General features: G+C 43.7%; 25 non-coding genes across 25 annotated transcripts; all 25 read left to right on the top strand.

Annotated features, from left to right (window-relative positions):
* Positions 1 to 1,272: 1,272 nt before the first annotated feature.
* TRNAI-AAU lies at positions 1,273 to 1,346 on the top strand. The gene has a single exon. It is a non-coding gene; the product is annotated as a tRNA-Ile (tRNA).
* Positions 1,347 to 2,578: 1,232 nt separating this feature from the next.
* On the top strand, positions 2,579 to 2,650 carry TRNAD-GUC. The gene has a single exon. It is a non-coding gene; the product is annotated as a tRNA-Asp (tRNA).
* A 103-nt stretch (positions 2,651 to 2,753) lies between these two features.
* TRNAI-AAU lies at positions 2,754 to 2,827 on the top strand. The gene has a single exon. It is a non-coding gene; the product is annotated as a tRNA-Ile (tRNA).
* Positions 2,828 to 5,966: 3,139 nt separating this feature from the next.
* On the top strand, positions 5,967 to 6,038 carry TRNAD-GUC. Its single transcript has one exon. It is a non-coding gene; the product is annotated as a tRNA-Asp (tRNA).
* A 104-nt stretch (positions 6,039 to 6,142) lies between these two features.
* Positions 6,143 to 6,216, top strand: TRNAI-AAU. Its single transcript has one exon. It is a non-coding gene; the product is annotated as a tRNA-Ile (tRNA).
* Positions 6,217 to 7,454: 1,238 nt separating this feature from the next.
* TRNAD-GUC lies at positions 7,455 to 7,526 on the top strand. Its single transcript has one exon. It is a non-coding gene; the product is annotated as a tRNA-Asp (tRNA).
* A 1,416-nt stretch (positions 7,527 to 8,942) lies between these two features.
* TRNAD-GUC lies at positions 8,943 to 9,014 on the top strand. Its single transcript has one exon. It is a non-coding gene; the product is annotated as a tRNA-Asp (tRNA).
* Positions 9,015 to 9,118: 104 nt separating this feature from the next.
* Positions 9,119 to 9,192, top strand: TRNAI-AAU. The gene has a single exon. It is a non-coding gene; the product is annotated as a tRNA-Ile (tRNA).
* Positions 9,193 to 11,382: 2,190 nt separating this feature from the next.
* On the top strand, positions 11,383 to 11,454 carry TRNAD-GUC. Its single transcript has one exon. It is a non-coding gene; the product is annotated as a tRNA-Asp (tRNA).
* Positions 11,455 to 11,558: 104 nt separating this feature from the next.
* On the top strand, positions 11,559 to 11,632 carry TRNAI-AAU. Its single transcript has one exon. It is a non-coding gene; the product is annotated as a tRNA-Ile (tRNA).
* A 1,238-nt stretch (positions 11,633 to 12,870) lies between these two features.
* Positions 12,871 to 12,942, top strand: TRNAD-GUC. Its single transcript has one exon. It is a non-coding gene; the product is annotated as a tRNA-Asp (tRNA).
* A 104-nt stretch (positions 12,943 to 13,046) lies between these two features.
* Positions 13,047 to 13,120, top strand: TRNAI-AAU. The gene has a single exon. It is a non-coding gene; the product is annotated as a tRNA-Ile (tRNA).
* Positions 13,121 to 14,358: 1,238 nt separating this feature from the next.
* TRNAD-GUC lies at positions 14,359 to 14,430 on the top strand. Its single transcript has one exon. It is a non-coding gene; the product is annotated as a tRNA-Asp (tRNA).
* A 104-nt stretch (positions 14,431 to 14,534) lies between these two features.
* TRNAI-AAU lies at positions 14,535 to 14,608 on the top strand. Its single transcript has one exon. It is a non-coding gene; the product is annotated as a tRNA-Ile (tRNA).
* A 1,238-nt stretch (positions 14,609 to 15,846) lies between these two features.
* On the top strand, positions 15,847 to 15,918 carry TRNAD-GUC. The gene has a single exon. It is a non-coding gene; the product is annotated as a tRNA-Asp (tRNA).
* A 104-nt stretch (positions 15,919 to 16,022) lies between these two features.
* On the top strand, positions 16,023 to 16,096 carry TRNAI-AAU. The gene has a single exon. It is a non-coding gene; the product is annotated as a tRNA-Ile (tRNA).
* A 1,238-nt stretch (positions 16,097 to 17,334) lies between these two features.
* TRNAD-GUC lies at positions 17,335 to 17,406 on the top strand. Its single transcript has one exon. It is a non-coding gene; the product is annotated as a tRNA-Asp (tRNA).
* Positions 17,407 to 17,510: 104 nt separating this feature from the next.
* Positions 17,511 to 17,584, top strand: TRNAI-AAU. The gene has a single exon. It is a non-coding gene; the product is annotated as a tRNA-Ile (tRNA).
* A 1,238-nt stretch (positions 17,585 to 18,822) lies between these two features.
* On the top strand, positions 18,823 to 18,894 carry TRNAD-GUC. Its single transcript has one exon. It is a non-coding gene; the product is annotated as a tRNA-Asp (tRNA).
* A 104-nt stretch (positions 18,895 to 18,998) lies between these two features.
* TRNAI-AAU lies at positions 18,999 to 19,072 on the top strand. Its single transcript has one exon. It is a non-coding gene; the product is annotated as a tRNA-Ile (tRNA).
* Positions 19,073 to 20,310: 1,238 nt separating this feature from the next.
* TRNAD-GUC lies at positions 20,311 to 20,382 on the top strand. Its single transcript has one exon. It is a non-coding gene; the product is annotated as a tRNA-Asp (tRNA).
* A 104-nt stretch (positions 20,383 to 20,486) lies between these two features.
* On the top strand, positions 20,487 to 20,560 carry TRNAI-AAU. The gene has a single exon. It is a non-coding gene; the product is annotated as a tRNA-Ile (tRNA).
* Positions 20,561 to 21,798: 1,238 nt separating this feature from the next.
* Positions 21,799 to 21,870, top strand: TRNAD-GUC. The gene has a single exon. It is a non-coding gene; the product is annotated as a tRNA-Asp (tRNA).
* Positions 21,871 to 21,974: 104 nt separating this feature from the next.
* On the top strand, positions 21,975 to 22,048 carry TRNAI-AAU. The gene has a single exon. It is a non-coding gene; the product is annotated as a tRNA-Ile (tRNA).
* Positions 22,049 to 24,240: 2,192 nt separating this feature from the next.
* On the top strand, positions 24,241 to 24,312 carry TRNAD-GUC. The gene has a single exon. It is a non-coding gene; the product is annotated as a tRNA-Asp (tRNA).
* The last annotated feature ends 80 nt before the right edge of the window (positions 24,313 to 24,392 follow it).

The raw sequence follows: 24,392 nt of genomic DNA, 5'->3' as shown, positions 1-24,392 counted from the left end.
TTTTTCTGTCCCAAGTAACACAGGAGCAGAGAGACAGACTACAGGAAGTTGGGGGGTGTCTATCTATCAAAGTGTGCTCCTATTTGCTCACCGGTAGCCTGCCTCTCCTAACAGCCAAACATGCAGCAAAGCAGCAGCTCATGTAAGTAAACTGAGCTCTTCCAGCTGCTTAGTTCTGTGTCATGTCTCTCACTGCTATGCAATCCAGACATGACAAAGAACTAAGCATCTAAAATCAGGCTTTTGCTTTCCTATACAGTGCATGTAGGGAAGTGTGGGAATCAAAGTATTTCAGTTCAGTACTATTAGACTGACATCTAAGGGACAGGCCCCCGGCTATGGAGAAAGCAGAAAATAGCGGAGCAGCAGCTGCAGAAATAGGGGGCACAGAATTGTTGGGCAATGAGAAAGCAGCATAGTTTGCAGTTTTTCCACTAGAAAAGTATCTGTATACTTTTGGCCCCTACATGTCTCCCTTCTACTAAATCTGCGGTTCAACCCCCTGTTGTCATGCTTTTTCTGTCCCAAGTAACACAGGAGCAGAGAGACAGACTACAGGAAGTTGGGGGGTGTCTATCTATCAAAGTGTGCTCCTATTTGCTCACCGGTAGCCTGCCTCTCCTAACAGCCAAACATGCAGCAAAGCAGCAGCTCATGTAAGTAAACTGAGCTCTTACAGCTGCTTAGTTCTGTGTCATGTCTCTCACTGCTATGCAATCCAGACATGACAAAGAACTAAGCATCTAAAATCAGGCTTTTGCTTTCCTATACAGTGCATGTAGGGAAGTGTGGGAATCAAAGTATTTCAGTTCAGTACTATTAGACTGACATCTAAGGGACAGGCCCCCGGCTATGGAGAAAGCAGAAAATAGCGGAGCAGCAGCTGCAGAAATAGGGGGCACAGAATTGTTGGGCAATGAGAAAGCAGCATAGTTTGCAGTTTTTGGTGAAGGTTCAGGCACGCTTTAAGCCATTTGTGCCGGTTTAACATTCGTACTTCTTGTTTGTTAGCAGTTTCTCCTACCTCCAGGCCGATGCCATTGTTCTAAAAGGGCCGCTGAATCAGGGTCGTGTGACCCATCCCGACCACCAGCATTTCCTCGTTAGTATAGTGGTAAGTATCCCCGCCTGTCACGCGGGAGACCGGGTTCGATTCCCCGACGGGGAGGCCTTGCATTTTCTTAGTATAAACGACTATGTTAAGAAAGAAAGAGAAAACATTAAATAAACCTGTAGAAACGAGACAATGTGCGTGGCAGGGTGTAAGCTCCTGGCCGGTTAGCTCAGTTGGTTAGAGCGTGGTGCTAATAACGCCAAGGTCGCGGGTTCGATCCCCGTACGGGCCATTCTATTTTTCACCTCTATGCAGTAAAGGTGGTTTAACAAGTAAAATTGTGGCAGCAAATAGCATGCGTATAATTTCTGCTCACATATAGCATAGTGCCATCTCAGGGCACGCTGTGTTCATGTAAAGCACTATATGTTGGAGAACATAAGAAATGTTTGGATTTCTTACGTTAGTCTGTTTTCCCTTAGTCCTAACAACATCACAAGTATCCCTCCCTATCTTATTTTACTTTATAATTAAAAACTGCATGGGTGGGGTTGTAGTCACCATCATGGTAGTTGGAGAGGGCAATAAATTAGTCATTTGATTATTTAAATTCCATCCGTCCTACCATTTCACACGGTCAGAATTACCCCATTGTTGTGCTGCTGTTAGGACTAAGGGAGAAAAAGATTGCTACGAACAGTACATAAAGGCAGCTAGAAATTCAGTACATAAAGGCAGCTAGAAATCTGTTGTTATTAAATGGAGTGTAACTTTTTACACAAAGAGGAGTTATTATGGCAGTATGTTTGGTATCTAGCAACTTTGCTATGCAAGTAGGGTTAACATTTCTGCGTTTTTCCACTAGAAAAGTATCTGTATACTTTTGGCCCCTACATGTCTCCCTTCTACTAAATCTGCGGTTCAACCCCCTGTTGTCATGCTTTTTCTGTCCCAAGTAACACAGGAGCAGAGAGACAGACTACAGGAAGTTGGGGGGTGTCTATCTATCAAAGTGTGCTCCTATTTGCTCACCGGTAGCCTGCCTCTCCTAACAGCCAAACATGCAGCAAAGCAGCAGCTCATGTAAGTAAACTGAGCTCTTCCAGCTGCTTAGTTCTGTGTCATGTCTCTCACTGCTATGCAATCCAGACATGACAAAGAACTAAGCATCTAAAATCAGGCTTTTGCTTTCCTATACAGTGCATGTAGGGAAGTGTGGGAATCAAAGTATTTCAGTTCAGTACTATTAGACTGACATCTAAGGGACAGGCCCCCGGCTATGGAGAAAGCAGAAAATAGCGGAGCAGCAGCTGCAGAAATAGGGGGCACAGAATTGTTGGGCAATGAGAAAGCAGCATAGTTTGCAGTTTTTGGTGAAGGTTCAGGCACGCTTTAAGCCATTTGTGCCGGTTTAACATTCGTACTTCTTGTTTGTTAGCAGTTTCTCCTACCTCCAGGCCGATGCCATTGTTCTAAAAGGGCCGCTGAATCAGGGTCGTGTGACCCATCCCGACCACCAGCATTTCCTCGTTAGTATAGTGGTAAGTATCCCCGCCTGTCACGCGGGAGACCGGGGTTCGATTCCCCGACGGGGAGGCTTGCATTTTCTTAGTATAAACGACTATGTTAAGAAAGAAAGAGAAAACATTAAATAAACCTGTAGAAACGAGACAATGTGCGTGGCAGGGTGTAAGCTCCTGGCCGGTTAGCTCAGTTGGTTAGAGCGTGGTGCTAATAACGCCAAGGTCGCGGGTTCGATCCCCGTACGGGCCATTCTGTTTTTCACCTCTATGCAGTAAAGGTGGTTTAACAAGTAAAATTGTGGCAGCAAATAGCATGCGTATAATTTCTGCTCACATATAGCATAGTGCTATCTCAGGGCACGCTGTGTTCATGTAAAGCACTATATCCTTATGTTGGAGAACATAAGAAATGTTTGGATTTCTTACGTTAGTCTGTTTTCCCTTAGTCCTAACAACATCACAAGTATCCCTCCCTATCTTATTTTACTTTATAATTAAAAACTGCATGGGTGGGGTTGTAGTCACCATCATGGTAGTTGGAGAGGGCAATTAATTAGTCATTTGATTATTTAAATTCCATCCGTCCTACCATTTCACACGGGCAGAATTACCCCATTGTTGTGCTGCTGTTAGGACTAAGGGAGAAAAAGATTGCTACGAACAGTACATAAAGGCAGCTAGAAATTCAGTACATAAACGCAGCTAGAAATCTGTTGTTATTAAATGGAGTGTAACTTTTTACACAAAGAGGAGTTATTATGGCAGTATGTTTGGTATCTAGCAACTTTGCTATGCAAGTAGGGTTAACATTTCTGCGTTTTTCCACTAGAAAAGTATCTGTATACTTTTGGCCCCTACATGTCTCCCTTCTACTAAATCTGCGGTTCAACCCCCTGTTGTCATGCTTTTTCTGTCCCAAGTAACACAGGAGCAGAGAGACAGACTACAGGAAGTTGGGGGGTGTCTATCTATCAAAGTGTGCTCCTATTTGCTCACCGGTAGCCTGCCTCTCCTAACAGCCAAACATGCAGCAAAGCAGCAGCTCATGTAAGTAAACTGAGCTCTTCCAGCTGCTTAGTTCTGTGTCATGTCTCTCACTGCTATGCAATCCAGACATGACAAAGAACTAAGCATCTAAAATCAGGCTTTTGCTTTCCTATACAGTGCATGTAGGGAAGTGTGGGAATCAAAGTATTTCAGTTCAGTACTATTAGACTGACATCTAAGGGACAGGCCCCCGGCTATGGAGAAAGCAGAAAATAGCGGAGCAGCAGCTGCAGAAATAGGGGGCACAGAATTGTTGGGCAATGAGAAAGCAGCATAGTTTGCAGTTTTTGGTGCCGGTTTAAACATTTCTTATGTTTGGATTTCTTACGTTAGTCTGTTTTCCCTTAGTCCTAACAACATCACAAGTATCCCTCCCTATCTTATTTTACTTTATAATTAAAAACTGCATGGGTGGGGTTGTAGTCACCATCATGGTAGTTGGAGAGGGCAATTAATTAGTCATTTGATTATTTAAATTCCATCCGTCCTACCATTTCACACGGGCAGAATTACCCCATTGTTGTGCTGCTGTTAGGACTAAGGGAGAAAAAGATTGCTACGAACAGTACATAAAGGCAGCTAGAAATTCAGTACATAAAGGCAGCTAGAAATCTGTTGTTATTAAATGGAGTGTAACTTTTTACACAAAGAGGAGTTATTATGGCAGTATGTTTGGTATCTAGCAACTTTGCTATGCAAGTAGGGTTAACATTTCTGCGTTTTTCCACTAGAAAAGTATCTGTATACTTTTGGCCCCTACATGTCTCCCTTCTACTAAATCTGCGGTTCAACCCCCTGTTGTCATGCTTTTTCTGTCCCAAGTAACACAGGAGCAGAGAGACAGACTACAGGAAGTTGGGGGGTGTCTATCTATCAAAGTGTGCTCCTATTTGCTCACCGGTAGCCTGCCTCTCCTAACAGCCAAACATGCAGCAAAGCAGCAGCTCATGTAAGTAAACTGAGCTCTTCCAGCTGCTTAGTTCTGTGTCATGTCTCTCACTGCTATGCAATCCAGACATGACAAAGAACTAAGCATCTAAAATCAGGCTTTTGCTTTCCTATACAGTGCATGTAGGGAAGTGTGGGAATCAAAGTATTTCAGTTCAGTACTATTAGACTGACATCTAAGGGACAGGCCCCCGGCTATGGAGAAAGCAGAAAATAGCGGAGCAGCAGCTGCAGAAATAGGGGGCACAGAATTGTTGGGCAATGAGAAAGCAGCATAGTTTGCAGTTTTTGGTGCCGGTTTAACATTTCTTTGAAATGTTTGGATTTCTTACGTTAGTCTGTTTTCCCTTAGTCCTAACAACATCACAAGTATCCCTCCCTATCTTATTTTACTTTATAATTAAAAACTGCATGGGTGGGGTTGTAGTCACCATCATGGTAGTTGGAGAGGGCAATTAATTAGTCATTTGATTATTTAAATTCCATCCGTCCTACCATTTCACACGGGCAGAATTACCCCATTGTTGTGCTGCTGTTAGGACTAAGGGAGAAAAAGATTGCTACGAACAGTACATAAAGGCAGCTAGAAATTCAGTACATAAAGGCAGCTAGAAATCTGTTGTTATTAAATGGAGTGTAACTTTTTACACAAAGAGGAGTTATTATGGCAGTATGTTTGGTATCTAGCAACTTTGCTATGCAAGTAGGGTTAACATTTCTGCGTTTTTCCACTAGAAAAGTATCTGTATACTTTTGGCCCCTACATGTCTCCCTTCTACTAAATCTGCGGTTCAACCCCCTGTTGTCATGCTTTTTCTGTCCCAAGTAACACAGGAGCAGAGAGACAGACTACAGGAAGTTGGGGGGTGTCTATCTATCAAAGTGTGCTCCTATTTGCTCACCGGTAGCCTGCCTCTCCTAACAGCCAAACATGCAGCAAAGCAGCAGCTCATGTAAGTAAACTGAGCTCTTCCAGCTGCTTAGTTCTGTGTCATGTCTCTCACTGCTATGCAATCCAGACATGACAAAGAACTAAGCATCTAAAATCAGGCTTTTGCTTTCCTATACAGTGCATGTAGGGAAGTGTGGGAATCAAAGTATTTCAGTTCAGTACTATTAGACTGACATCTAAGGGACAGGCCCCCGGCTATGGAGAAAGCAGAAAATAGCGGAGCAGCAGCTGCAGAAATAGGGGGCACAGAATTGTTGGGCAATGAGAAAGCAGCATAGTTTGCAGTTTTTGGTGAAGGTTCAGGCACGCTTTAAGCCATTTGTGCCGGTTTAACATTCGTACTTCTTGTTTGTTAGCAGTTTCTCCTACCTCCAGGCCGATGCCATTGTTCTAAAAGGGCCGCTGAATCAGGGTCGTGTGACCCATCCCGACCACCAGCATTTCCTCGTTAGTATAGTGGTAAGTATCCCCGCCTGTCACGCGGGAGACCGGGGTTCGATTCCCCGACGGGGAGGCCTTGCATTTTCTTAGTATAAACGACTATGTTAAGAAAGAAAGAGAAAACATTAAATAAACCTGTAGAAACGAGACAATGTGCGTGGCAGGGTGTAAGCTCCTGGCCGGTTAGCTCAGTTGGTTAGAGCGTGGTGCTAATAACGCCAAGGTCGCGGGTTCGATCCCCGTACGGGCCATTCTGTTTTTCACCTCTATGCAGTAAAGGTGGTTTAACAAGTAAAATTGTGGCAGCAAATAGCATGCGTATAATTTCTGCTCACATATAGCATAGTGCTATCTCAGGGCACGCTGTGTTCATGTAAAGCACTATATCCTTATGTTGGAGAACATAAGAAATGTTTGGATTTCTTACGTTAGTCTGTTTTCCCTTAGTCCTAACAACATCACAAGTATCCCTCCCTATCTTATTTTACTTTATAATTAAAAACTGCATGGGTGGGGTTGTAGTCACCATCATGGTAGTTGGAGAGGGCAATTAATTAGTCATTTGATTATTTAAATTCCATCCGTCCTACCATTTCACACGGGCAGAATTACCCCATTGTTGTGCTGCTGTTAGGACTAAGGGAGAAAAAGATTGCTACGAACAGTACATAAAGGCAGCTAGAAATTCAGTACATAAAGGCAGCTAGAAATCTGTTGTTATTAAATGGAGTGTAACTTTTTACACAAAGAGGAGTTATTATGGCAGTATGTTTGGTATCTAGCAACTTTGCTATGCAAGTAGGGTTAACATTTCTGCGTTTTTCCACTAGAAAAGTATCTGTATACTTTTGGCCCCTACATGTCTCCCTTCTACTAAATCTGCGGTTCAACCCCCTGTTGTCATGCTTTTTCTGTCCCAAGTAACACAGGAGCAGAGAGACAGACTACAGGAAGTTGGGGGGTGTCTATCTATCAAAGTGTGCTCCTATTTGCTCACCGGTAGCCTGCCTCTCCTAACAGCCAAACATGCAGCAAAGCAGCAGCTCATGTAAGTAAACTGAGCTCTTCCAGCTGCTTAGTTCTGTGTCATGTCTCTCACTGCTATGCAATCCAGACATGACAAAGAACTAAGCATCTAAAATCAGGCTTTTGCTTTCCTATACAGTGCATGTAGGGAAGTGTGGGAATCAAAGTATTTCAGTTCAGTACTATTAGACTGACATCTAAGGGACAGGCCCCCGGCTATGGAGAAAGCAGAAAATAGCGGAGCAGCAGCTGCAGAAATAGGGGGCACAGAATTGTTGGGCAATGAGAAAGCAGCATAGTTTGCAGTTTTTGGTGAAGGTTCAGGCACGCTTTAAGCCATTTGTGCCGGTTTAACATTCGTACTTCTTGTTTGTTAGCAGTTTCTCCTACCTCCAGGCCGATGCCATTGTTCTAAAAGGGCCGCTGAATCAGGGTCGTGTGACCCATCCCGACCACCAGCATTTCCTCGTTAGTATAGTGGTAAGTATCCCCGCCTGTCACGCGGGAGACCGGGGTTCGATTCCCCGACGGGGAGGCCTTGCATTTTCTTAGTATAAACGACTATGTTAAGAAAGAAAGAGAAAACATTAAATAAACCTGTAGAAACGAGACAATGTGCGTGGCAGGGTGTAAGCTCCTGGCCGGTTAGCTCAGTTGGTTAGAGCGTGGTGCTAATAACGCCAAGGTCGCGGGTTCGATCCCTGTACGGGCCATTCTGTTTTTCACCTCTATGCAGTAAAGGTGGTTTAACAAGTAAAATTGTGGCAGCAAATAGCATGCGTATAATTTCTGCTCACATATAGCATAGTGCTATCTCAGGGCACGCTGTGTTCATGTAAAGCACTATATCCTTATGTTGGAGAACATAAGAAATGTTTGGATTTCTTACGTTAGTCTGTTTTCCCTTAGTCCTAACAACATCACAAGTATCCCTCCCTATCTTATTTTACTTTATAATTAAAAACTGCATGGGTGGGGTTGTAGTCACCATCATGGTAGTTGGAGAGGGCAATTAATTAGTCATTTGATTATTTAAATTCCATCCGTCCTACCATTTCACACGGGCAGAATTACCCCATTGTTGTGCTGCTGTTAGGACTAAGGGAGAAAAAGATTGCTACGAACAGTACATAAAGGCAGCTAGAAATTCAGTACATAAAGGCAGCTAGAAATCTGTTGTTATTAAATGGAGTGTAACTTTTTACACAAAGAGGAGTTATTATGGCAGTATGTTTGGTATCTAGCAACTTTGCTATGCAAGTAGGGTTAACATTTCTGCGTTTTTCCACTAGAAAAGTATCTGTATACTTTTGGCCCCTACATGTCTCCCTTCTACTAAATCTGCGGTTCAACCCCCTGTTGTCATGCTTTTTCTGTCCCAAGTAACACAGGAGCAGAGAGACAGACTACAGGAAGTTGGGGGGTGTCTATCTATCAAAGTGTGCTCCTATTTGCTCACCGGTAGCCTGCCTCTCCTAACAGCCAAACATGCAGCAAAGCAGCAGCTCATGTAAGTAAACTGAGCTCTTCCAGCTGCTTAGTTCTGTGTCATGTCTCTCACTGCTATGCAATCCAGACATGACAAAGAACTAAGCATCTAAAATCAGGCTTTTGCTTTCCTATACAGTGCATGTAGGGAAGTGTGGGAATCAAAGTATTTCAGTTCAGTACTATTAGACTGACATCTAAGGGACAGGCCCCCGGCTATGGAGAAAGCAGAAAATAGCGGAGCAGCAGCTGCAGAAATATGGGGCACAGAATTGTTGGGCAATGAGAAAGCAGCATAGTTTGCAGTTTTTGGTGAAGGTTCAGGCACGCTTTAAGCCATTTGTGCCGGTTTAACATTCGTACTTCTTGTTTGTTAGCAGTTTCTCCTACCTCCAGGCCGATGCCATTGTTCTAAAAGGGCCGCTGAATCAGGGTCGTGTGACCCATCCCGACCACCAGCATTTCCTCGTTAGTATAGTGGTAAGTATCCCCGCCTGTCACGCGGGAGACCGGGGTTCGATTCCCCGACGGGGAGGCCTTGCATTTTCTTAGTATAAACGACTATGTTAAGAAAGAAAGAGAAAACATTAAATAAACCTGTAGAAACGAGACAATGTGCGTGGCAGGGTGTAAGCTCCTGGCCGGTTAGCTCAGTTGGTTAGAGCGTGGTGCTAATAACGCCAAGGTCGCGGGTTCGATCCCCGTACGGGCCATTCTGTTTTTCACCTCTATGCAGTAAAGGTGGTTTAACAAGTAAAATTGTGGCAGCAAATAGCATGCGTATAATTTCTGCTCACATATAGCATAGTGCTATCTCAGGGCACGCTGTGTTCATGTAAAGCACTATATCCTTATGTTGGAGAACATAAGAAATGTTTGGATTTCTTACGTTAGTCTGTTTTCCCTTAGTCCTAACAACATCACAAGTATCCCTCCCTATCTTATTTTACTTTATAATTAAAAACTGCATGGGTGGGGTTGTAGTCACCATCATGGTAGTTGGAGAGGGCAATTAATTAGTCATTTGATTATTTAAATTCCATCCGTCCTACCATTTCACACGGGCAGAATTACCCCATTGTTGTGCTGCTGTTAGGACTAAGGGAGAAAAAGATTGCTACGAACAGTACATAAAGGCAGCTAGAAATTCAGTACATAAAGGCAGCTAGAAATCTGTTGTTATTAAATGGAGTGTAACTTTTTACACAAAGAGGAGTTATTATGGCAGTATGTTTGGTATCTAGCAACTTTGCTATGCAAGTAGGGTTAACATTTCTGCGTTTTTCCACTAGAAAAGTATCTGTATACTTTTGGCCCCTACATGTCTCCCTTCTACTAAATCTGCGGTTCAACCCCCTGTTGTCATGCTTTTTCTGTCCCAAGTAACACAGGAGCAGAGAGACAGACTACAGGAAGTTGGGGGGTGTCTATCTATCAAAGTGTGCTCCTATTTGCTCACCGGTAGCCTGCCTCTCCTAACAGCCAAACATGCAGCAAAGCAGCAGCTCATGTAAGTAAACTGAGCTCTTCCAGCTGCTTAGTTCTGTGTCATGTCTCTCACTGCTATGCAATCCAGACATGACAAAGAACTAAGCATCTAAAATCAGGCTTTTGCTTTCCTATACAGTGCATGTAGGGAAGTGTGGGAATCAAAGTATTTCAGTTCAGTACTATTAGACTGACATCTAAGGGACAGGCCCCCGGCTATGGAGAAAGCAGAAAATAGCGGAGCAGCAGCTGCAGAAATAGGGGGCACAGAATTGTTGGGCAATGAGAAAGCAGCATAGTTTGCAGTTTTTGGTGCCGGTTTAACATTTCTTTGAAATGTTTGGATTTCTTACGTTAGTCTGTTTTCCCTTAGTCCTAACAACATCACAAGTATCCCTCCCTATCTTATTTTACTTTATAATTAAAAACTGCATGGGTGGGGTTGTAGTCACCATTATGGTAGTTGGAGAGGGCAATTAATTAGTCATTTGATTATTTAAATTCCATCCGTCCTACCATTTCACACGGGCAGAATTACCCCATTGTTGTGCTGCTGTTAGGACTAAGGGAGAAAAAGATTGCTACGAACAGTACATAAAGGCAGCTAGAAATTCAGTACATAAAGGCAGCTAGAAATCTGTTGTTATTAAATGGAGTGTAACTTTTTACACAAAGAGGAGTTATTATGGCAGTATGTTTGGTATCTAGCAACTTTGCTATGCAAGTAGGGTTAACATTTCTGCGTTTTTCCACTAGAAAAGTATCTGTATACTTTTGGCCCCTACATGTCTCCCTTCTACTAAATCTGCGGTTCAACCCCCTGTTGTCATGCTTTTTCTGTCCCAAGTAACACAGGAGCAGAGAGACAGACTACAGGAAGTTGGGGGGTGTCTATCTATCAAAGTGTGCTCCTATTTGCTCACCGGTAGCCTGCCTCTCCTAACAGCCAAACATGCAGCAAAGCAGCAGCTCATGTAAGTAAACTGAGCTCTTCCAGCTGCTTAGTTCTGTGTCATGTCTCTCACTGCTATGCAATCCAGACATGACAAAGAACTAAGCATCTAAAATCAGGCTTTTGCTTTCCTATACAGTGCATGTAGGGAAGTGTGGGAATCAAAGTATTTCAGTTCAGTACTATTAGACTGACATCTAAGGGACAGGCCCCCGGCTATGGAGAAAGCAGAAAATAGCGGAGCAGCAGCTGCAGAAATAGGGGGCACAGAATTGTTGGGCAATGAGAAAGCAGCATAGTTTGCAGTTTTTGGTGAAGGTTCAGGCACGCTTTAAGCCATTTGTGCCGGTTTAACATTCGTACTTCTTGTTTGTTAGCAGTTTCTCCTACCTCCAGGCCGATGCCATTGTTCTAAAAGGGCCGCTGAATCAGGGTCGTGTGACCCATCCCGACCACCAGCATTTCCTCGTTAGTATAGTGGTAAGTATCCCCGCCTGTCACGCGGGAGACCGGGGTTCGATTCCCCGACGGGGAGGCCTTGCATTTTCTTAGTATAAACGACTATGTTAAGAAAGAAAGAGAAAACATTAAATAAACCTGTAGAAACGAGACAATGTGTGTGGCAGGGTGTAAGCTCCTGGCCGGTTAGCTCAGTTGGTTAGAGCGTGGTGCTAATAACGCCAAGGTCGTGGGTTCGATCCCCGTACGGGCCATTCTGTTTTTCACCTCTATGCAGTAAAGGTGGTTTAACAAGTAAAATTGTGGCAGCAAATAGCATGCGTATAATTTCTGCTCACATATAGCATAGTGCTATCTCAGGGCACGCTGTGTTCATGTAAAGCACTATATCCTTATGTTGGAGAACATAAGAAATGTTTGGATTTCTTACGTTAGTCTGTTTTCCCTTAGTCCTAACAACATCACAAGTATCCCTCCCTATCTTATTTTACTTTATAATTAAAAACTGCATGGGTGGGGTTGTAGTCACCATCATGGTAGTTGGAGAGGGCAATTAATTAGTCATTTGATTATTTAAATTCCATCCGTCCTACCATTTCACACGGGCAGAATTACCCCATTGTTGTGCTGCTGTTAGGACTAAGGGAGAAAAAGATTGCTACGAACAGTACATAAAGGCAGCTAGAAATTCAGTACATAAAGGCAGCTAGAAATCTGTTGTTATTAAATGGAGTGTAACTTTTTACACAAAGAGGAGTTATTATGGCAGTATGTTTGGTATCTAGCAACTTTGCTATGCAAGTAGGGTTAACATTTCTGCGTTTTTCCACTAGAAAAGTATCTGTATACTTTTGGCCCCTACATGTCTCCCTTCTACTAAATCTGCGGTTCAACCCCCTGTTGTCATGCTTTTTCTGTCCCAAGTAACACAGGAGCAGAGAGACAGACTACAGGAAGTTGGGGGGTGTCTATCTATCAAAGTGTGCTCCTATTTGCTCACCGGTAGCCTGCCTCTCCTAACAGCCAAACATGCAGCAAAGCAGCAGCTCATGTAAGTAAACTGAGCTCTTCCAGCTGCTTAGTTCTGTGTCATGTCTCTCACTGCTATGCAATCCAGACATGACAAAGAACTAAGCATCTAAAATCAGGCTTTTGCTTTCCTATACAGTGCATGTAGGGAAGTGTGGGAATCAAAGTATTTCAGTTCAGTACTATTAGACTGACATCTAAGGGACAGGCCCCCGGCTATGGAGAAAGCAGAAAATAGCGGAGCAGCAGCTGCAGAAATAGGGGGCACAGAATTGTTGGGCAATGAGAAAGCAGCATAGTTTGCAGTTTTTGGTGAAGGTTCAGGCACGCTTTAAGCCATTTGTGCCGGTTTAACATTCGTACTTCTTGTTTGTTAGCAGTTTCTCCTACCTCCAGGCCGATGCCATTGTTCTAAAAGGGCCGCTGAATCAGGGTCGTGTGACCCATCCCGACCACCAGCATTTCCTCGTTAGTATAGTGGTAAGTATCCCCGCCTGTCACGCGGGAGACCGGGGTTCGATTCCCCGACGGGGAGGCCTTGCATTTTCTTAGTATAAACGACTATGTTAAGAAAGAAAGAGAAAACATTAAATAAACCTGTAGAAACAAGACAATGTGCGTGGCAGGGTGTAAGCTCCTGGCCGGTTAGCTCAGTTGGTTAGAGCGTGGTGCTAATAACGCCAAGGTCGTGGGTTCGATCCCCGTACGGGCCATTCTGTTTTTCACCTCTATGCAGTAAAGGTGGTTTAACAAGTAAAATTGTGGCAGCAAATAGCATGCGTATAATTTCTGCTCACATATAGCATAGTGCTATCTCAGGGCACGCTGTGTTCATGTAAAGCACTATATCCTTATGTTGGAGAACATAAGAAATGTTTGGATTTCTTACGTTAGTCTGTTTTCCCTTAGTCCTAACAACATCACAAGTATCCCTCCCTATCTTATTTTACTTTATAATTAAAAACTGCATGGGTGGGGTTGTAGTCACCATCATGGTAGTTGGAGAGGGCAATTAATTAGTCATTTGATTATTTAAATTCCATCCGTCCTACCATTTCACACGGGCAGAATTACCCCATTGTTGTGCTGCTGTTAGGACTAAGGGAGAAAAAGATTGCTACGAACAGTACATAAAGGCAGCTAGAAATTCAGTACATAAAGGCAGCTAGAAATCTGTTGTTATTAAATGGAGTGTAACTTTTTACACAAAGAGGAGTTATTATGGCAGTATGTTTGGTATCTAGCAACTTTGCTATGCAAGTAGGGTTAACATTTCTGCGTTTTTCCACTAGAAAAGTATCTGTATACTTTTGGCCCCTACATGTCTCCCTTCTACTAAATCTGCGGTTCAACCCCCTGTTGTCATGCTTTTTCTGTCCCAAGTAACACAGGAGCAGAGAGACAGACTACAGGAAGTTGGGGGGTGTCTATCTATCAAAGTGTGCTCCTATTTGCTCACCGGTAGCCTGCCTCTCCTAACAGCCAAACATGCAGCAAAGCAGCAGCTCATGTAAGTAAACTGAGCTCTTCCAGCTGCTTAGTTCTGTGTCATGTCTCTCACTGCTATGCAATCCAGACATGACAAAGAACTAAGCATCTAAAATCAGGCTTTTGCTTTCCTATACAGTGCATGTAGGGAAGTGTGGGAATCAAAGTATTTCAGTTCAGTACTATTAGACTGACATCTAAGGGACAGGCCCCCGGCTATGGAGAAAGCAGAAAATAGCGGAGCAGCAGCTGCAGAAATAGGGGGCACAGAATTGTTGGGCAATGAGAAAGCAGCATAGTTTGCAGTTTTTGGTGAAGGTTCAGGCACGCTTTAAGCCATTTGTGCCGGTTTAACATTCGTACTTCTTGTTTGTTAGCAGTTTCTCCTACCTCCAGGCCGATGCCATTGTTCTAAAAGGGCCGCTGAATCAGGGTCGTGTGACCCATCCCGACCACCAGCATTTCCTCGTTAGTATAGTGGTAAGTATCCCCGCCTGTCACGCGGGAGACCGGGGTTCGATTCCCCGACGGGGAGGCCTTGCATTTTCTTAGTATAAACGACTATGTTAAGAAAGAAAGAGAAAACATTAAATAAACCTGTAGAAACGAGACAATGTGCGTGGCAGGGTGTAAGCTCCTGGCCGGTTAGCTCAGTTGGTTAGAGCGTGGTGCTAATAACGCCAAGGTCGCGGGTTCGATCCCCGTACGGGCCATTCTGTTTTTCACCTCTATGCAGTAAAGGTGGTTTAACAAGTAAAATTGTGGCAGCAAATAGCATGCGTATAATTTCTGCTCACATATAGCATAGTGCTATCTCAGGGCACGCTGTGTTCATGTAAAGCACTATATCCTTATGTTGGAGAACATAAGAAATGTTTGGATTTCTTACGTTAGTCTGTTTTCCCTTAGTCCTAACAACATCACAAGTATCCCTCCCTATCTTATTTTACTTTATAATTAAAAACTGCATGGGTGGGGTTGTAGTCACCATCATGGTAGTTGGAGAGGGCAATTAATTAGTCATTTGATTATTTAAATTCCATCCGTCCTACCATTTCACACGGGCAGAATTACCCCATTGTTGTGCTGCTGTTAGGACTAAGGGAGAAAAAGATTGCTACGAACAGTACATAAAGGCAGCTAGAAATTCAGTACATAAAGGCAGCTAGAAATCTGTTGTTATTAAATGGAGTGTAACTTTTTACACAAAGAGGAGTTATTATGGCAGTATGTTTGGTATCTAGCAACTTTGCTATGCAAGTAGGGTTAACATTTCTGCGTTTTTCCACTAGAAAAGTATCTGTATACTTTTGGCCCCTACATGTCTCCCTTCTACTAAATCTGCGGTTCAACCCCCTGTTGTCATGCTTTTTCTGTCCCAAGTAACACAGGAGCAGAGAGACAGACTACAGGAAGTTGGGGGGTGTCTATCTATCAAAGTGTGCTCCTATTTGCTCACCGGTAGCCTGCCTCTCCTAACAGCCAAACATGCAGCAAAGCAGCAGCTCATGTAAGTAAACTGAGCTCTTCCAGCTGCTTAGTTCTGTGTCATGTCTCTCACTGCTATGCAATCCAGACATGACAAAGAACTAAGCATCTAAAATCAGGCTTTTGCTTTCCTATACAGTGCATGTAGGGAAGTGTGGGAATCAAAGTATTTCAGTTCAGTACTATTAGACTGACATCTAAGGGACAGGCCCCCGGCTATGGAGAAAGCAGAAAATAGCGGAGCAGCAGCTGCAGAAATAGGGGGCACAGAATTGTTGGGCAATGAGAAAGCAGCATAGTTTGCAGTTTTTGGTGAAGGTTCAGGCACGCTTTAAGCCATTTGTGCCGGTTTAACATTCGTACTTCTTGTTTGTTAGCAGTTTCTCCTACCTCCAGGCCGATGCCATTGTTCTAAAAGGGCCGCTGAATCAGGGTCGTGTGACCCATCCCGACCACCAGCATTTCCTCGTTAGTATAGTGGTAAGTATCCCCGCCTGTCACGCGGGAGACCGGGGTTCGATTCCCCGACGGGGAGGCCTTGCATTTTCTTAGTATAAACGACTATGTTAAGAAAGAAAGAGAAAACATTAAATAAACCTGTAGAAACGAGACAATGTGCGTGGCAGGGTGTAAGCTCCTGGCCGGTTAGCTCAGTTGGTTAGAGCGTGGTGCTAATAACGCCAAGGTCGCGGGTTCGATCCCCGTACGGGCCATTCTGTTTTTCACCTCTATGCAGTAAAGGTGGTTTAACAAGTAAAATTGTGGCAGCAAATAGCATGCGTATAATTTCTGCTCACATATAGCATAGTGCTATCTCAGGGCACGCTGTGTTCATGTAAAGCACTATATCCTTATGTTGGAGAACATAAGAAATGTTTGGATTTCTTACGTTAGTCTGTTTTCCCTTAGTCCTAACAACATCACAAGTATCCCTCCCTATCTTATTTTACTTTATAATTAAAAACTGCATGGGTGGGGTTGTAGTCACCATCATGGTAGTTGGAGAGGGCAATTAATTAGTCATTTGATTATTTAAATTCCATCCGTCCTACCATTTCACACGGGCAGAATTACCCCATTGTTGTGCTGCTGTTAGGACTAAGGGAGAAAAAGATTGCTACGAACAGTACATAAAGGCAGCTAGAAATTCAGTACATAAAGGCAGCTAGAAATCTGTTGTTATTAAATGGAGTGTAACTTTTTACACAAAGAGGAGTTATTATGGCAGTATGTTTGGTATCTAGCAACTTTGCTATGCAAGTAGGGTTAACATTTCTGCGTTTTTCCACTAGAAAAGTATCTGTATACTTTTGGCCCCTACATGTCTCCCTTCTACTAAATCTGCGGTTCAACCCCCTGTTGTCATGCTTTTTCTGTCCCAAGTAACACAGGAGCAGAGAGACAGACTACAGGAAGTTGGGGGGTGTCTATCTATCAAAGTGTGCTCCTATTTGCTCACCGGTAGCCTGCCTCTCCTAACAGCCAAACATGCAGCAAAGCAGCAGCTCATGTAAGTAAACTGAGCTCTTCCAGCTGCTTAGTTCTGTGTCATGTCTCTCACTGCTATGCAATCCAGACATGACAAAGAACTAAGCATCTAAAATCAGGCTTTTGCTTTCCTATACAGTGCATGTAGGGAAGTGTGGGAATCAAAGTATTTCAGTTCAGTACTATTAGACTGACATCTAAGGGACAGGCCCCCGGCTATGGAGAAAGCAGAAAATAGCGGAGCAGCAGCTGCAGAAATAGGGGGCACAGAATTGTTGGGCAATGAGAAAGCAGCATAGTTTGCAGTTTTTGGTGAAGGTTCAGGCACGCTTTAAGCCATTTGTGCCGGTTTAACATTCGTACTTCTTGTTTGTTAGCAGTTTCTCCTACCTCCAGGCCGATGCCATTGTTCTAAAAGGGCCGCTGAATCAGGGTCGTGTGACCCATCCCGACCACCAGCATTTCCTCGTTAGTATAGTGGTAAGTATCCCCGCCTGTCACGCGGGAGACCGGGGTTCGATTCCCCGACGGGGAGGCCTTGCATTTTCTTAGTATAAACGACTATGTTAAGAAAGAAAGAGAAAACATTAAATAAACCTGTAGAAACGAGACAATGTGCGTGGCAGGGTGTAAGCTCCTGGCCGGTTAGCTCAGTTGGTTAGAGCGTGGTGCTAATAACGCCAAGGTCGCGGGTTCGATCCCCGTACGGGCCATTCTGTTTTTCACCTCTATGCAGTAAAGGTGGTTTAACAAGTAAAATTGTGGCAGCAAATAGCATGCGTATAATTTCTGCTCACATATAGCATAGTGCTATCTCAGGGCACGCTGTGTTCATGTAAAGCACTATATCCTTATGTTGGAGAACATAAGAAATGTTTGGATTTCTTACGTTAGTCTGTTTTCCCTTAGTCCTAACAACATCACAAGTATCCCTCCCTATCTTATTTTACTTTATAATTAAAAACTGCATGGGTGGGGTTGTAGTCACCATCATGGTAGTTGGAGAGGGCAATTAATTAGTCATTTGATTATTTAAATTCCATCCGTCCTACCATTTCACACGGGCAGAATTACCCCATTGTTGTGCTGCTGTTAGGACTAAGGGAGAAAAAGATTGCTACGAACAGTACATAAAGGCAGCTAGAAATTCAGTACATAAAGGCAGCTAGAAATCTGTTGTTATTAAATGGAGTGTAACTTTTTACACAAAGAGGAGTTATTATGGCAGTATGTTTGGTATCTAGCAACTTTGCTATGCAAGTAGGGTTAACATTTCTGCGTTTTTCCACTAGAAAAGTATCTGTATACTTTTGGCCCCTACATGTCTCCCTTCTACTAAATCTGCGGTTCAACCCCCTGTTGTCATGCTTTTTCTGTCCCAAGTAACACAGGAGCAGAGAGACAGACTACAGGAAGTTGGGGGGTGTCTATCTATCAAAGTGTGCTCCTATTTGCTCACCGGTAGCCTGCCTCTCCTAACAGCCAAACATGCAGCAAAGCAGCAGCTCATGTAAGTAAACTGAGCTCTTCCAGCTGCTTAGTTCTGTGTCATGTCTCTCACTGCTATGCAATCCAGACATGACAAAGAACTAAGCATCTAAAATCAGGCTTTTGCTTTCCTATACAGTGCATGTAGGGAAGTGTGGGAATCAAAGTATTTCAGTTCAGTACTATTAGACTGACATCTAAGGGACAGGCCCCCGGCTATGGAGAAAGCAGAAAATAGCGGAGCAGCAGCTGCAGAAATAGGGGGCACAGAATTGTTGGGCAATGAGAAAGCAGCATAGTTTGCAGTTTTTGGTGAAGGTTCAGGCACGCTTTAAGCCATTTGTGCCGGTTTAACATTCGTACTTCTTGTTTGTTAGCAGTTTCTCCTACCTCCAGGCCGATGCCATTGTTCTAAAAGGGCCGCTGAATCAGGGTCGTGTGACCCATCCCGACCACCAGCATTTCCTCGTTAGTATAGTGGTAAGTATCCCCGCCTGTCACGCGGGAGACCGGGGTTCGATTCCCCGACGGGGAGGCCTTGCATTTTCTTAGTATAAACGACTATGTTAAGAAAGAAAGAGAAAACATTAAATAAACCTGTAGAAACGAGACAATGTGCGTGGCAGGGTGTAAGCTCCTGGCCGGTTAGCTCAGTTGGTTAGAGCGTGGTGCTAATAACGCCAAGGTCGCGGGTTCGATCCCCGTACGGGCCATTCTGTTTTTCACCTCTATGCAGTAAAGGTGGTTTAACAAGTAAAATTGTGGCAGCAAATAGCATGCGTATAATTTCTGCTCACATATAGCATAGTGCTATCTCAGGGCACGCTGTGTTCATGTAAAGCACTATATCCTTATGTTGGAGAACATAAGAAATGTTTGGATTTCTTACGTTAGTCTGTTTTCCCTTAGTCCTAACAACATCACAAGTATCCCTCCCTATCTTATTTTACTTTATAATTAAAAACTGCATGGGTGGGGTTGTAGTCACCATCATGGTAGTTGGAGAGGGCAATTAATTAGTCATTTGATTATTTAAATTCCATCCGTCCTACCATTTCACACGGGCAGAATTACCCCATTGTTGTGCTGCTGTTAGGACTAAGGGAGAAAAAGATTGCTACGAACAGTACATAAAGGCAGCTAGAAATTCAGTACATAAAGGCAGCTAGAAATCTGTTGTTATTAAATGGAGTGTAACTTTTTACACAAAGAGGAGTTATTATGGCAGTATGTTTGGTATCTAGCAACTTTGCTATGCAAGTAGGGTTAACATTTCTGCGTTTTTCCACTAGAAAAGTATCTGTATACTTTTGGCCCCTACATGTCTCCCTTCTACTAAATCTGCGGTTCAACCCCCTGTTGTCATGCTTTTTCTGTCCCAAGTAACACAGGAGCAGAGAGACAGACTACAGGAAGTTGGGGGGTGTCTATCTATCAAAGTGTGCTCCTATTTGCTCACCGGTAGCCTGCCTCTCCTAACAGCCAAACATGCAGCAAAGCAGCAGCTCATGTAAGTAAACTGAGCTCTTCCAGCTGCTTAGTTCTGTGTCATGTCTCTCACTGCTATGCAATCCAGACATGACAAAGAACTAAGCATCTAAAATCAGGCTTTTGCTTTCCTATACAGTGCATGTAGGGAAGTGTGGGAATCAAAGTATTTCAGTTCAGTACTATTAGACTGACATCTAAGGGACAGGCCCCCGGCTATGGAGAAAGCAGAAAATAGCGGAGCAGCAGCTGCAGAAATAGGGGGCACAGAATTGTTGGGCAATGAGAAAGCAGCATAGTTTGCAGTTTTTGGTGAAGGTTCAGGCACGCTTTAAGCCATTTGTGCCGGTTTAACATTCGTACTTCTTGTTTGTTAGCAGTTTCTCCTACCTCCAGGCCGATGCCATTGTTCTAAAAGGGCCGCTGAATCAGGGTCGTGTGACCCATCCCGACCACCAGCATTTCCTCGTTAGTATAGTGGTAAGTATCCCCGCCTGTCACGCGGGAGACCGGGGTTCGATTCCCCGACGGGGAGGCCTTGCATTTTCTTAGTATAAACGACTATGTTAAGAAAGAAAGAGAAAACATTAAATAAACCTGTAGAAACGAGACAATGTGCGTGGCAGGGTGTAAGCTCCTGGCCGGTTAGCTCAGTTGGTTAGAGCGTGGTGCTAATAACGCCAAGGTCGCGGGTTCGATCCCCGTACGGGCCATTCTGTTTTTCACCTCTATGCAGTAAAGGTGGTTTAACAAGTAAAATTGTGGCAGCAAATAGCATGCGTATAATTTCTGCTCACATATAGCATAGTGCTATCTCAGGGCACGCTGTGTTCATGTAAAGCACTATATCCTTATGTTGGAGAACATAAGAAATGTTTGGATTTCTTACGTTAGTCTGTTTTCCCTTAGTCCTAACAACATCACAAGTATCCCTCCCTATCTTATTTTACTTTATAATTAAAAACTGCATGGGTGGGGTTGTAGTCACCATCATGGTAGTTGGAGAGGGCAATTAATTAGTCATTTGATTATTTAAATTCCATCCGTCCTACCATTTCACACGGGCAGAATTACCCCATTGTTGTGCTGCTGTTAGGACTAAGGGAGAAAAAGATTGCTACGAACAGTACATAAAGGCAGCTAGAAATTCAGTACATAAAGGCAGCTAGAAATCTGTTGTTATTAAATGGAGTGTAACTTTTTACACAAAGAGGAGTTATTATGGCAGTATGTTTGGTATCTAGCAACTTTGCTATGCAAGTAGGGTTAACATTTCTGCGTTTTTCCACTAGAAAAGTATCTGTATACTTTTGGCCCCTACATGTCTCCCTTCTACTAAATCTGCGGTTCAACCCCCTGTTGTCATGCTTTTTCTGTCCCAAGTAACACAGGAGCAGAGAGACAGACTACAGGAAGTTGGGGGGTGTCTATCTATCAAAGTGTGCTCCTATTTGCTCACCGGTAGCCTGCCTCTCCTAACAGCCAAACATGCAGCAAAGCAGCAGCTCATGTAAGTAAACTGAGCTCTTCCAGCTGCTTAGTTCTGTGTCATGTCTCTCACTGCTATGCAATCCAGACATGACAAAGAACTAAGCATCTAAAATCAGGCTTTTGCTTTCCTATACAGTGCATGTAGGGAAGTGTGGGAATCAAAGTATTTCAGTTCAGTACTATTAGACTGACATCTAAGGGACAGGCCCCCGGCTATGGAGAAAGCAGAAAATAGCGGAGCAGCAGCTGCAGAAAAAGGGGGCACAGAATTGTTGGGCAATGAGAAAGCAGCATAGTTTGCAGTTTTTGGTGAAGGTTCAGGCACGCTTTAAGCCATTTGTGCCGGTTTAACATTCGTACTTCTTGTTTGTTAGCAGTTTCTCCTACCTCCAGGCCGATGCCATTGTTCTAAAAGGGCCGCTGAATCAGGGTCGTGTGACCCATCCCGACCACCAGCATTTCCTCGTTAGTATAGTGGTAAGTATCCCCGCCTGTCACGCGGGAGACCGGGGTTCGATTCCCCGACGGGGAGGCCTTGCATTTTCTTAGTATAAACGACTATGTTAAGAAAGAAAGAGAAAACATTAAATAAACCTGTAGAAACGAGACAATGTGCGTGGCAGGGTGTAAGCTCCTGGCCGGTTAGCTCAGTTGGTTAGAGCGTGGTGCTAATAACGCCAAGGTCGCGGGTTCGATCCCCGTACGGGCCATTCTGTTTTTCACCTCTATGCAGTAAAGGTGGTTTAACAAGTAAAATTGTGGCAGCAAATAGCATGCGTATAATTTCTGCTCACATATAGCATAGTGCTATCTCAGGGCACGCTGTGTTCATGTAAAGCACTATATCCTTATGTTGGAGAACATAAGAAATGTTTGGATTTCTTACGTTAGTCTGTTTTCCCTTAGTCCTAACAACATCACAAGTATCCCTCCCTATCTTATTTTACTTTATAATTAAAAACTGCATGGGTGGGGTTGTAGTCACCATCATGGTAGTTGGAGAGGGCAATTAATTAGTCATTTGATTATTTAAATTCCATCCGTCCTACCATTTCACACGGGCAGAATTACCCCATTGTTGTGCTGCTGTTAGGACTAAGGGAGAAAAAGATTGCTACGAACAGTACATAAAGGCAGCTAGAAATTCAGTACATAAAGGCAGCTAGAAATCTGTTGTTATTAAATGGAGTGTAACTTTTTACACAAAGAGGAGTTATTATGGCAGTATGTTTGGTATCTAGCAACTTTGCTATGCAAGTAGGGTTAACATTTCTGCGTTTTTCCACTAGAAAAGTATCTGTATACTTTTGGCCCCTACATGTCTCCCTTCTACTAAATCTGCGGTTCAACCCCCTGTTGTCATGCTTTTTCTGTCCCAAGTAACACAGGAGCAGAGAGACAGACTACAGGAAGTTGGGGGGTGTCTATCTATCAAAGTGTGCTCCTATTTGCTCACCGGTAGCCTGCCTCTCCTAACAGCCAAACATGCAGCAAAGCAGCAGCTCATGTAAGTAAACTGAGCTCTTCCAGCTGCTTAGTTCTGTGTCATGTCTCTCACTGCTATGCAATCCAGACATGACACAGAACTAAGCATCTAAAATCAGGCTTTTGCTTTCCTATACAGTGCATGTAGGGAAGTGTGGGAATCAAAGTATTTCAGTTCAGTACTATTAGACTGACATCTAAGGGACAGGCCCCCGGCTATGGAGAAAGCAGAAAATAGCGGAGCAGCAGCTGCAGAAATAGGGGGCACAGAATTGTTGGGCAATGAGAAAGCAGCATAGTTTGCAGTTTTTGGTGAAGGTTCAGGCACGCTTTAAGCCATTTGTGCCGGTTTAACATTAGTCTGTTTTCCCTTAGTCCTAACAACATCACAAGTATCCCTCCCTATCTTATTTTACTTTATAATTAAAAACTGCATGGGTGGGGTTGTAGTCACCATCATGGTAGTTGGAGAGGGCAATTAATTAGTCATTTGATTATTTAAATTCCATCCGTCCTACCATTTCACACGGGCAGAATTACCCCATTGTTGTGCTGCTGTTAGGACTAAGGGAGAAAAAGATTGCTACGAACAGTACATAAAGGCAGCTAGAAATTCAGTACATAAAGGCAGCTAGAAATCTGTTGTTATTAAATGGAGTGTAACTTTTTACACAAAGAGGAGTTATTATGGCAGTATGTTTGGTATCTAGCAACTTTGCTATGCAAGTAGGGTTAACATTTCTGCGTTTTTCCACTAGAAAAGTATCTGTATACTTTTGGCCCCTACATGTCTCCCTTCTACTAAATCTGCGGTTCAACCCCCTGTTGTCATGCTTTTTCTGTCCCAAGTAACACAGGAGCAGAGAGACAGACTACAGGAAGTTGGGGGGTGTCTATCTATCAAAGTGTGCTCCTATTTGCTCACCGGTAGCCTGCCTCTCCTAACAGCCAAACATGCAGCAAAGCAGCAGCTCATGTAAGTAAACTGAGCTCTTCCAGCTGCTTAGTTCTGTGTCATGTCTCTCACTGCTATGCAATCCAGACATGACAAAGAACTAAGCATCTAAAATCAGGCTTTTGCTTTCCTATACAGTGCATGTAGGGAAGTGTGGGAATCAAAGTATTTCAGTTCAGTACTATTAGACTGACATCTAAGGGACAGGCCCCCGGCTATGGAGAAAGCAGAAAATAGCGGAGCAGCAGCTGCAGAAATAGGGGGCACAGAATTGTTGGGCAATGAGAAAGCAGCATAGTTTGCAGTTTTTGGTGAAGGTTCAGGCACGCTTTAAGCCATTTGTGCCGGTTTAACATTCGTACTTCTTGTTTGTTAGCAGTTTCTCCTACCTCCAGGCCGATGCCATTGTTCTAAAAGGGCCGCTGAATCAGGGTCGTGTGACCCATCCCGACCACCAGCATTTCCTCGTTAGTATAGTGGTAAGTATCCCCGCCTGTCACGCGGGAGACCGGGGTTCGATTCCCCGACGGGGAGGCCTTGCATTTTCTTAGTATAAACGACTATGTTAAGAAAGAAAGAGAAAACAGTAAATAAACCTGTAGAAACGAGACAAT

The sequence above is a fragment of the Bufo bufo genome, unplaced genomic scaffold (assembly GCF_905171765.1).
Source record: "Bufo bufo unplaced genomic scaffold, aBufBuf1.1, whole genome shotgun sequence".
In the NCBI taxonomy this organism is placed as follows: domain Eukaryota; kingdom Metazoa; phylum Chordata; class Amphibia; order Anura; family Bufonidae; genus Bufo; species Bufo bufo.
The sequence above is the reverse complement of the archived record's forward strand: the minus strand, read 5'-3'. Positions and strand labels throughout refer to the sequence as shown.